We start from the raw sequence: 12,020 nt of genomic DNA on the forward strand, positions 1-12,020 counted from the left end.
TCCTTTCCTTTTTACTCCATTCATTGGGGTAATGCTGGTTAACAAAATTACACACAGTTTCACAGCCCATCATCTTGCACTGTGCTGTGTGCTCACTCCCCACGTCACGTCTCCGTCCATCACCATTTGTCCCCCTCCATACCTTCCTCTACCACCCCACCCACCCTAGCAGTCACCACAGTTTTCCATGAGTTTTGTTCTTTTTCCCTCAATCCCTTCACTTCCCCCTACAACCCTCCCCTAACAGCTGTCAGCCTGCTCTCTATTAGTTTTAATACTATCTTGTAATTCCCCACAATTTTCTACCAACACAATCCTGTCACGTATGTGAATAAAGACTACTTTACGGCTTCCTTTCCAATGTATGTCCCTTTTATTGGGTTGGGCAAAATTTCATTTGCTTTTTTCTGTAAAATGGTTCCAATAGTTCTTAGTTGTCATTAACTTCATTCAAAACAATTTTGTTAGATGTGACAGCTGTCATCTCAGCATGCATTAAAAAAATACTTATCGAAACTGGTGAAGTTTTACGTAGCCATTTTAATATCAAACATGGAAGAAAATATGCAACATTTTTGTTGTATTACACTTATTTCAAAAAAAGGTAAAAACACAACTGAAATGCAAAAAGAAAGATTTGTGCAGTGTTTGGAGAAGGTGCTGTGACTGATTAAATGTATCAAAAGTGGTTTGTGAAGTTTTGTGTTGGAGATTTCTCACTGGATGGTGATGCTCCATGGTTGGGTAGACCAGTCGAAGTTGATACTGAGCAAACTGAGACATTAGTTGAGAATAATCAATGTTATATTACACAAGAGATAGGCAACATGCTCAAAATATCCACATCAACAAAGTTATTGGTTAAAATGAAAAATGTATACTTTATTTTATGGAAAAAAACATACAGACTTTGGGGCCAACCCAATAGATGTTTGTAATATTCTGTAATTGTCCTCTTAATATTTGTAGACTCTGTAGCAATCTCCCCTTTCTAATACCTGATACTGGTGATTTGTTTCATTTCTCTCTGTTCTTCATCAGTCTAGCTAGAGCTTTATCAATTTTATCGAGATATTGAAAAACTCTGCTTTTGATTTGGTTGGATTTCTCTATAGTCTGTCCATTTTTTATTTCACTTATTTGTTTTTAACTTTATTAAGCCATTTTCTTCTTGCTTTTTGTTTGATTTGTTTTCTAAGGTATTTAAAACGGTATTTATTATTTAAAAAATACCTTTATTACCTTTATGGAAATAGAATTGACGTACAATTCAACAATTTAAAATGTACAATATGCTAACTTTTAGCATTGCACAGAATTCTTTTTCATCATTGTAATAAATTTAAAAACATTTTCATTACCCCTGAAAGAAACCCTCTACCCCTTAGCCATCACTACCTAATTCCCTATCCCCAGGCAACCACTAATCTGCTTTCTTCCTGTACAGATTTGCCTATTCTGGACATTTCAAAGGGAATCGGACAATATGTGGTCCCTGGTGACTGAATTCTTTCACTTAGTATATGGCGGAACCCCCCCCCCCCCAAAAAAAAACAGGATTATCATCTGGAGGGAGGGTCCCCTGTAGTGTAGGCTTCCCCCACGAGGTGAGTGTTCTAGGAACCCATCCTCATCAGTATACGAGCTGGCGTGGTGAGAAGCTGTGTGCAGCTTCAGTGTTTTTTTTGAAGACTCAACATGTTTGCCCATTTCATGATGGGTTATTTACAAACACATCTGCCTGCACCATGCTGAGTGTTCTGCAGTTTTTGACCAAGGGTGGCATGACCTCCATGCCCCACCCTCCCTATTCACCTGATTCCACCCTGAGTGACACTTTTTGTTTTGTTTTCCTGGATGAAAAAACTCCTCTAAGGGAAACATTCTGCCAGTGTAGAAGAGGTGAAACAAAACACAGCAGAAGCACTAAAAGGCATCAAAACTGATGAGTTCAAAAACTGTTTTGAGCAGTGGAAAAATGTCTCAACAGGTGTATTGCATCAAATGGAGTGCACTTTGAAGGTGACTGAAGTTTAAACATGTAAGAATAAATACACAATTTTTTAGAAATAAATTTCTGGGGGGTTGCCCCCCTTTGTATGTATCGGAGGGTTCATCCAACTTGTAGCATGTGTCAGTACTTCATTTCTTTCTATCACTGAGTAATATTTCACTGTATGGCCCTTCTAGCTTTTTACGGTCTAAAAGATTTTTAAGTTTGGACCTTTCTTCTTCTTCTTTTTTTTTAAGTTTAATTTTCTTTTTCCTTCGCAGAGAGAATGGTTTTCTGAGAGCACACAGGACTGAAGAAGCCAACGCAAACTGGAATTCCCTTCTGTCTAGGTGAAACAGGTTTGGTCCTGCCTGCTGCCCTCCTAACACTTGCTACCAGCCAAGGTGAGTGCTCCTCTCTCTTCAGTCAGGATGGCCACTTGTTTCAAGAATAACTGGATGGTTTGTTACCAGAATCATCTTCTTGTGATCCCATGCTCTTTTGCAGAAACTGGGGGTTCACAGTGATCTCCTGGTCCATGGCCTTCAGCCACTCATCCAGCTCTATGCACTTCAGCATCTCCTGGTCGATGTTGTGGAGCATGGCTAGGTTACCATACTTCTCAGGGTTATCATGGAAGCTGACCATACCATTCTTCTGGTTAATGCTGGCAAAAATTTCACCATCTTCTATCAGTCTGGCTGAACAGTTTGTTGTTGTTGGACTTCCGTATAGTTCAATTTTCTGTGTTTTGGTTGCGCTTTTTTTTTGACAAAAACTTTGTTGTCTTTTTAAAAATATATATTTTATTAATTATGCCATTACAGTTGTTCTATTCCCCCCTTCATTCTCCTCCACCCTGCACACCCCCTCCCCCACCATTCCCCTTCTTTAGTTTATGACCACGAGTCTCAAGTTCTTTAGATTCTATATTTCCCATACTATTCTTGCCCTCCCCCTATTTTCTACCTACCATCTATGCTACTTATTTTCTGTACCTTCTCCCCCATTCTCCTTTTTCCCACTCCCCTGTTGCTAACCCTCCACGTGATCTTCATTTCTATGATTCTGCTCCTGATCTAGCTGTCCTCTTAGTTTGCTTTTGTTTTAGGTGTGGTTGTTAATAACTGTGAGTTTGTTGTCCTTTCACTGTTCATCTTTTTTATCTTCTTTTTCTTAGATAAGTCCCTTTGACATTTCATATAATAAGGGCTTGGTGATGATGAACTCCTTGAATTTGATCTTATCTGAGAAGCACTTTATCTGTCCTTCCATTCTAAATGAAAGCTTTGCTGGATAGATCAATCTTGGATGTAGGTCCTTGCCTTTCATGACTTGGAATACTTCTTTCCAGCCCCTTCTTGCCTGTAAGGTCTCTTTTGAGAAATCTGCTGAGAGTCTAATGGGAACTCTTTTGTAGGTGACTGTCCCCTTATCTCTTTCTGCTTCTAGGATTCTCTCCTTCATTTTAATCTTGGCTAATGTAATTATGATGTGGTTTGGTGTGTTCCTTCTTGGGTCCAACTTCTTTGGGACTCTCTGAGCTTCCTGGATTTCCTGGAAATCTATTTCCTTTGCCAGATTGGAGAAGTTCTCCTTTATTATTTGTTCAAATAAGTTTCCCACTCGTGGCTGTTCCTCTTCCCCTTCTGGTACCCCTATAATTTGGATGTTGGAATGTTTAAAGATGTACTGGAGGTTCCTAAGCCTCTCCTCATTTTTTTGAATTCTTGTTTTTTCATCCTTTTCTGTTTGGTCATTTTTTTCTTCCTTCTAGTCCATTCCTTTGATTTGAGTCCCAGTTTCCTTTCCATTACTATTGGTTTCCTGTGTATTTCCATTCATTTCAATTAGTTTAGCCTTCCTATGTTCCTCTAATTTGTGACTAAAATCAACCAGTTCTGTGAGCATCCTGATCACCAGTGTTTTGAACTGTGCACCTGGAAGTTTGGCTATTTCTTCATCACTTAGATTTATCGGCTCTGGGGCTCTGAGTTGTTCTTGAGCCATGTTTTGATTTGTTCATGCCTGTTAGGTATGAGGCGAGGAGCCTTAGGTGTCCACCAGGGCGGGGCCGCCCAGGTTGCTGGTTTGTGACGCTTCGTGTGGGGGTGGGGTCAGAGAGGGACAATGGTGGTTCCCTCTGTGGCTTCCTGCTGCTGGGGCCTATGCAGTCAGTCTCCCTGCTAGCCCCTTCACCAGTTTATCTGCACGTGAATGTGTGACCGCAATCAGCCCCCAGTGGGTCCACTGCCTTGCTCCCTCAATGGATCTGCCTGCTAATCCACACCTGGAATCCGCCCATGGCTGCTGGCGCACCTGGGTCGTGTGCCCGGGTGGGTCTGCTGGATTTTTCCTGCCCAACCCCGCTCTGCTGTTGGCTCTGCCCCTCTTACGGGTTTGGCTGAAGGGTTCATTGTCGTCAGACTTCCATATAGTTCAATTTTCTGTGGTTTGGCTGAGTTTTTGTTGCTAAAACTTTGTTGTCTTTAAACTTGGTTGTGCGAGGAGGTACAGTGTTTCCACCTACACCTCCATCTTGGCCAGAAGTCTGGACCTTTCTTCTTTTTAACATGGACATTTAGTGCTATAAACTTTCACCTAAGCTCTAATTATTTCCATCATACTAAGCGTTTTCTCTATTCTCTTTTGAATTGAATACATTGATTTTTTTGTAGTATTATTTTTGGTTTTTATAATGTCCTTTAATGTTTTAAGAAAAAGGTAATAGAATGAGGAATATAATATCTGATCAGGGTCAATTGTAATGCTTCCTGAAGAACCAAAAGATAATTTTTTCAAGCAAACACTTCAGCCCAACCAGTATATTTCCATCATCTATTCTTGACCAAATGGCTGAGATCAGAATTTCTAAAACTTGGCACTATTGACATTTTGTTGGGCCTGATAATTCTTTTTTTTTTAGATATAATTGCCTTATTATATTAGTGCCAGGTGTACAACATAATGATTCAGTATTCATATATATTGCAAAATGATCATCACATATGGTTAGTTTTTCCTTGGGAGAACTTTTAAGATTTAGTTTCTTAGCAACTCTCAAGTATACATTACAGTATTATTAACTATGGTCCCTAGGTTGTACATTACTTCCACAGATTTATTTATTTTATAAGTGGAGATTTGTATCTTTTGGCCACTTTCACCCATTTCACCCCCACCCCATCCCTCACTTCCGGCAACTAGTAATCTGGTGTCTGTGTCTATAAGTTTGTTCCATTGTTGTTTTGTTTTTAGATTGCATGTATAAGTGAGATCAAACAGTATTTGCCTTTCTCAATCTGGCTTATTTCACTGACCACGATGTACCATTGGACCATCAGTGTTACAAGGGACAGAATTTGCTTTGTTTTTATGGCTAAGATTCCATTTTATATACAGTTGGCCTCTGTACCCACATCTCTGGATTCAACCAACAGCAGATCAAAAATGTTCAAAAGGAAAGGTTACATTGTTGTCGGTCTGTGCTATATGGTTGGGCTATAATGGTTGTATCTGTAATGAAAATATACAGAATTTTTTCCTTTTAAGTATTTCCTAAATGATACAGTATAACAACTATTTACATTGTATTAATCATTTTAAGTAATCCAGAGAGTCTTTAGAGATGATTCAATGTATGTGAGAAGATGTGTATAGGTTGTGTGCAAACACTATACCATTTTATACAAGGGACTTGCACATTTGTGGAATGTGGTACCCAAAATTGGTCCTGGGACCATACCCCGTGGATGCTGAGGTATGACTGTGGAGATCAACTGTTCTTTCTCCCAGTTACCCACTGAGAGACATGTAGGCTGCTCTGCTGTCTTGGCTTCAGTAAATAATGCTACAGTGAACATGAGGGTGTATGTACCTTTTCGCATTTGTGCTTACATTTCTCTCAGGTAAATACAGCAGGTGGAAACTGGATCACATGTAGTTCTACTTTTCACTTTTTGAGGAACCTCCATACTGTTTTTCATTGTGACTGTACTATGAGTAGAATCTTTTTAGGTATTATACCATAAACATTAAAAATTCAATATTTTCCTGTAACTGCTGCTATAACCCACAGTCTCAATAATTAGTGTTTTTTTGTTGTTTTCATATCGAACTATTTCATAATTTCCATTCTGGTATGTGAAGCTCTTTCTCTAGATTCCTTGTGGAGGAATCATACACACAGTGTTTGCCCAGTTCCTGCACGTAGAATTGTCTGTGCCCTTTCTAACTGAAGGTTAGTAATTCTGCATAAAAAGCCCTTTGTTCACACATTCTTTCCTTGACTATCTTAAATATATTAATCCATTTTCTTGTGGGATAAAGTATTTCTATCAACATCTGACCATGATCTAATTTTCTCTCCCCTGTAAGTAATGAGGTCTTTTGGCCAAAATGCTTGAAGGAATTTTTCCCTCTCTTAAAGTCTAGAGACTTTACAGAAATGTTTTGGTGTTGGTCACTCTGGCTTATTTTCTGAGGTACACAATGGGCTCTTTCAGTATGTGTTTTTAAATATTTTTATTTCAAGAATGTGTTGTGTCAGTCCCAGCCTGTTGACAGTGATCCCATTGGCTGGGAATGCCCTAGGCCCTGCCTGGGCCTGTGTGACCCGCGGGAGCCTCGCCCCATAGTTCCTGGGCAGGAGCCAGTGTTGTGGCTGGAGCAGACTGAAGTTCTTACTATGACTGCAGGGCACACCTCAGCAAAAACCATCGGGAAACCTTGGAGAACAGGATTGAGCACTCCCAGACCCACGAGAGCACAGAGCATGCCCAGGGCCACATGGCAGGGTCATGGCTAGGAATGGAGGGCACACACACCTGGCTTCATTAGGGACTGAGGTTGGGTTGCCTAGGGTTTGAAGGGTTTCTTTATTGGCAAATTTCAAGTATAAGAAGCCAGGTATTGAAAGACAAATACCATATGATCTCACCTTTAACAGGAAGCTAAACAACAAAACAAACAAGCAAGCAGAATAAAAACAAAGACACTGAAATAGAGAACAAGGGGATAATGACCAGAGGGGAGAGGGAAAGGAATTTAAGGGGGAAAAGGGGGAGGGATTTGGAGAAGCAAATATGAAGGACACAGGGATGAGAACTGGGGGGGGGGGGTGGAAATGGGAGGGAGGTGGGGAGCACGGGGTGGGGGGGGCTGGGATGGGAGAAACAGGCAAAAAGCTGTACTTGAAAAATAACTAAATAAAATTATTGGGGGAAAAAAACATAAATCACTGCATAGAACGGGAAAAGCGGGAACACTCAGGGGGTCAGTATTCTAGATTATCCAGAATTTTATAAGAGGAGCCTCATGAGTTGGGCAGAGCCTGATTCCTTGTCTAACTATTTTGCTTGGAGCTGTGCCATACAGCTGACCATGTTTCTTCAAGATGGATGATGTGAAATGAGGCCTCAGCATCAAAACCTTGGTGCCAGGTACTTACACTATAGAAAGTTCTCTTGAAATATTATTTCTAAGCTTTATTCCTTCACTTGGCTTCACTTATTTACTTAGGGATTCTATTACATTTATGTTAGATTATCTTTGCTTATTTTCTTTTGAATTCTTTATTAATTTCTCTTTTACTTTCAAAATTGTCCTCCTTTATATCTTTTATTCATCCACTTTGTCAGTGAACACTTGAGATACCCCTGCCCGCCCATCAGCCATTGTGCTCGGTGCTGTGAACGTGGCCATACAAATGTAGTTCTTCCAGCTGTATACCCTGAAGAGGAATTGCTGGATTGTAAGGTGATTTTGTGCTTAATTTTTTCAAACATTAAAAAAATTATTTATATATTTTTAGAGAGGAAGGGAGGGAAAAAGAGAGGGAAACATCAATGTGTGGTTGCCTTTCACCCGCCCCCTACTGGGGACCTGGCCCACAACCCAGGCATGTGCCCTGACTGGATAACATAAAATTAGTAATTTTAACCTTTAATTGTACAGTTGAATGGTTTGGTGGCATCAAGTACATTTGCATTGTTGTGCAACCATCAGCCCATCATCTCTAGAAGTTCTTCACCCTCCCCAATTTAAACTATGTGTTCATTAAACAGTAACTCTATTTGCCACTTCCCGAAATCTCCTGGCAACTGCATCATTCTACTTCCTGTCTCTATGAATGATTTTTCTAGGTATCTCATATAAGTGAAATCATACAATATTTATCCTTTTATGTTTGGCTTAGTTTACTCAACATGTTTCCAATGTTCATCCATGTTACTGCATGTGTTAAAATATCTTTCCCTTTCAAGCTGAATAACATTCCATTGTATGTATATGCCACATTTTAGTTATACACGTGGGTTGCCTCCACCTTGTGGCTATTGTGAAGAATGTTATTAAAATGTGTATAAATGACTCTCTTTGTTCCCTGCTTTCAGTACTTTTGGATACATACCCAGGACTGAAACTGCTAGATCATACGGTAACCCACTTTTTGAGGACCACCATACATACCATTTGCCACAGTGGCTGTACCATCTTACATTCTTACCTACTTTGGATTCCAATACAAGAATTCTAATTTCTTGATAGCCTCACCATCACTCATTATTTTGTATTTTGTGTGTGTGTAACAATAGCTACCTGAAAGGGTGTGAGATGGAATCTAGTGGGAGTTGCATTTTCCTAACGATTAGTGATGAGCACCTTTTTCGTGCGCTCACTGGCCACTAGCACAGCTTCTAGAATTGTCTACTCAGACCCTCTGTTTGTTTTTAAAATAAAGTCTTTGTTGTTGCTTTTGCGTTACAGCGATTTATTTCTGAGCTTTCTTTCTACTCTGTTTCAACTGTCTGTATGTCTCTTATGCCAGTACAACACTATTTTGATTACTATAGCTCTGGAGGAAGTTTTGGAATCAAGAAATGCCATACCTCTATGTTTATTCTTTTTCAAGATTGTTTTGGCTATTTAGGATTCCTCGAGATTCCTTATCAATTTTAGGGTGGATTTTTCTATTTCTGTAAAAAAACACCATTGGGATTTTGGTAGGGATATTTTTCCAGCCTTTCACTTTCAAGCTGTGCATGTCTTCAGGTCTAAAGTGAGTCTCTCTTAGACAACATACAATCCGGTCATGTCTTTCATCTATTATGTGAATGTATATCTTTTGACTGGGGGATTTAGCCCATTTGCATTTAAAGTAATTACTGATAGGGATGGACTTGTTTTTGCCATTTCGTTTTCTTCATGTCCTACAGCTTTTTTGTCCCTCAATTTCTCCATTACTGCCGTCCTTTGCGTTTGGTCAATTTTTTGTAATGACATGTATTTCCTTTTCTGTTCCTTTCCCTTTGTATATAATCTACAGATAATTTTCTTTGTGGTTACTATGGAGACTACATATAACATGTTAAAGTTATAACACTCTAACTTGAAATGATACCAACATCAACTGAACACAAAAACTACTCATTTACAGCTCCACTCACCTTTGTTAGTGAAGTCACAAATTACGTCTTTATAGATTATGTACCCATTAGCACAGATTTATAATTTTTTATAATCTTTTAAATCATATAGAAAAGAGAGGAGTTGCAAATCAAAATTATAATATTAATTTTTCTATTGCCCATATATTTATATTTTGATCTGGATTTAAGTCAATGACTGGTGTCCTTCCAACTTGAAGCATTTCCTATAGGGCAGGTTTGGTGGTAATGAACTCCCTCAGCTTTGTGTAGCTGGGAAAGTCTTAAGCTCATCCTCATTTTTATAGGACACATGCTAGATTATAGAATTCTCAATTGACATGTTTTTCCTTTCAGTACTTTAATGTGTTATCTTACTGTTTTGGGGCATCCTCGGCTTTAGCCAAGAAATCCACTGATAACTTTATTCAGGATTCCTTGTATGAGACAATTTTCTCTTGCTGCTTTCAAGATTTTCAGTGTTTGGCTTTTAAAAATTTGATTATAACGTGTGTCATTGTTGTTCTTTAAATTCATCCTACTTGGAATTCTTTAAGCTTTTGGGATTTCGTAGATCCATGACTTCAAACTGGGGAAATTACTGACCATCATTTTTTTCAAATGACCTCTCAGCAAGTCTCCTCCTCGGGGATTCATGTAACACACACACTGGGCTGCCAGGTGGTATCCTATGTGTCTCTCTCCGGTTCTGTGCACTTTTCTTCATTGTTTTTGTTCCTCAGACTATTTTAAATAACTGATTTATTGCTGACTTATTCTTTTGCCTATTCAAACCTGCTGGTAAATCTCTCTGGTAAACATTTCATTTCAATCATTGTATTTTTCAGTTCCAGAATTTTTGTTTGGTTCTTTTGGATTTTTATTTTTATTGATATTCTCATTTTTTTCATGTAACATTTTCCTCACTCCTTTTAGTTCTTTGTCCATATTTCCCTTTAGTTCTTTGAGCATATTTAAGACAGGTTGTTTTAAAGTCTTTATTCAGTATACCCAGTGTCGTTTTCTTCTTCAGGAACGTTTTTCTTTTCCCCCACATCATTTTTCTCCCTTTGAATGGGCCATATTTCCGTTTCTTTGTAATTTTTCTTTTTGGTTGAAAATTTGAGTATTTGAATACACCAGCTTCTCTCCCAGTCTTTGCCGACTGATTCCATGCTAAGGAGGATCTTCAGTAATTAGGTCAGATTTCAATCCTTGGAATACCTGAGGTGGCAGCCTAAGGTCTGTCCTTGGCATGCATCTTGCCCTACCCTGCTTTTGTCCTTTTTTTGATTTCTCCATATACATAGCTACTTTGAAATCTTACTTCCCCAAAAGCCTGACCCCAGCCAGTTTCTAAGTCTGTTATACTGCCTTCAGCATCTGCAAGTATGTAGTCCCCCTGAAGCTTGAACACTCGGTGTCTGATAAGCTTTTTTAACTACCCACTCTTCCCTATCAGAGCTGTGAGTTAGCGCCAACAGACCAGCCTGCCAGGCAGCTTCCAAACAGACTAGCACATTACAAACAGGGTCTGCTCTGCTCCCTCTGGTTCAAAAAAGGGAATACATATATTGGGCAGCTACGTCCTCCCAATCGTGCTGCACAGATTAGGGGCAGGGTGGGAGAAATTTAAAAACACCATGAAAATTCCTACTATTTTGAATGTGGCTTTTATTTGATTGGATCTTCACTTGGTTATTGTATATTTCGAACTATAAGACACAATCCCCCCCCCCATTTGGGAGGAATAATGGTTGTTAATGCTGCTGTTGAGTTGTTTACATTTACATTGGTGAAATATTATGTTATTTATGCTATTAAATATTTTACATTTTTTGCTTCAATTTTTTTTTTCCTATTTTCCTCCTCAAAAACCTGGGTGCATCTTATGGTCAGTCCCAATATAAGGGGCTTCACTTTGGCTACTTTCCAGATCTCTATAAAGTTGTTTTACCCCAGCTCTGGTGGTTAGTTTCATGTTTTCATGGGGGAACAAGGGCCTGAAGCCTCCTAGACTAGTGTCTTCCTCTAAAAATTATATTATTAAATATGTCTTATACTAGCTAGACCTAGTCATATTAAGTGTTCTTAGAACTAGCAAAGGACTTCTGGCCAAGATAGAGGTGTGGGTTGAAACACTGTTCCTCCTCGCACAACCAAGTTTAAAGACAACAAAGTTTTAGTAACAAAAACGCAGCCAGAACACAAAAATTGAACTGTATGGAAGTCCAACAACAATGAACCATTCAGCCAGACCGGTAAGAAGGGCGAAGTCAGTGGCGGAGCGGGGTCAGGCAGGAAAGATCAGTGGACAGACCCAGGAGCACAAGCGGTGGTTGGCGGATCCCAGGCACAGGTGGCAGCGGGCAGACCCAGTGAGGGCGCAGGGTGGCTGGCTGACTGCGGTCAGGCATTCAAGTGCAGATAAACCAAGTGAAGGAGCGAGCAGGGAGACAGACCACACAGGCTAGGGCCCCAGCAATGGGAATTAGAGCCTGAAAGCACCAACTGGAAAGACTTCTGGGGTCGAGGTGCCATGAGAGTTCGTTGGAGAGACCCACAGGGTCCTGGAGGATACACAAGCCCACACACCAGAGAAC

The 12,020-nt window shown here is 39.7% G+C and overlaps 1 long non-coding RNA gene across 3 annotated transcripts in view; it reads left to right on the forward strand.

The window, feature by feature from the left end:
• The window catches only part of LOC119038157 (uncharacterized), a 44,982-nt gene that overhangs the window by 21,170 nt on the left and 11,792 nt on the right, over nucleotides 1-12,020 (forward strand). For all 3 annotated transcript variants that reach the window (XR_005080364.2, XR_008391352.1, XR_008391351.1), the window contains one exon: nucleotides 2,275-2,397. This is a non-coding gene — a long non-coding RNA (uncharacterized LOC119038157). The remainder of the gene's footprint in view (nucleotides 1-2,274; nucleotides 2,398-12,020) is intronic.

Source organism: Artibeus jamaicensis, unplaced genomic scaffold (genome assembly GCF_021234435.1).
Source record: "Artibeus jamaicensis isolate MK-2021 breed Jamaican fruit bat unplaced genomic scaffold, CSHL_Jam_final contig_332, whole genome shotgun sequence".
Classification (NCBI taxonomy): Eukaryota; Metazoa; Chordata; class Mammalia; order Chiroptera; family Phyllostomidae; genus Artibeus; species Artibeus jamaicensis.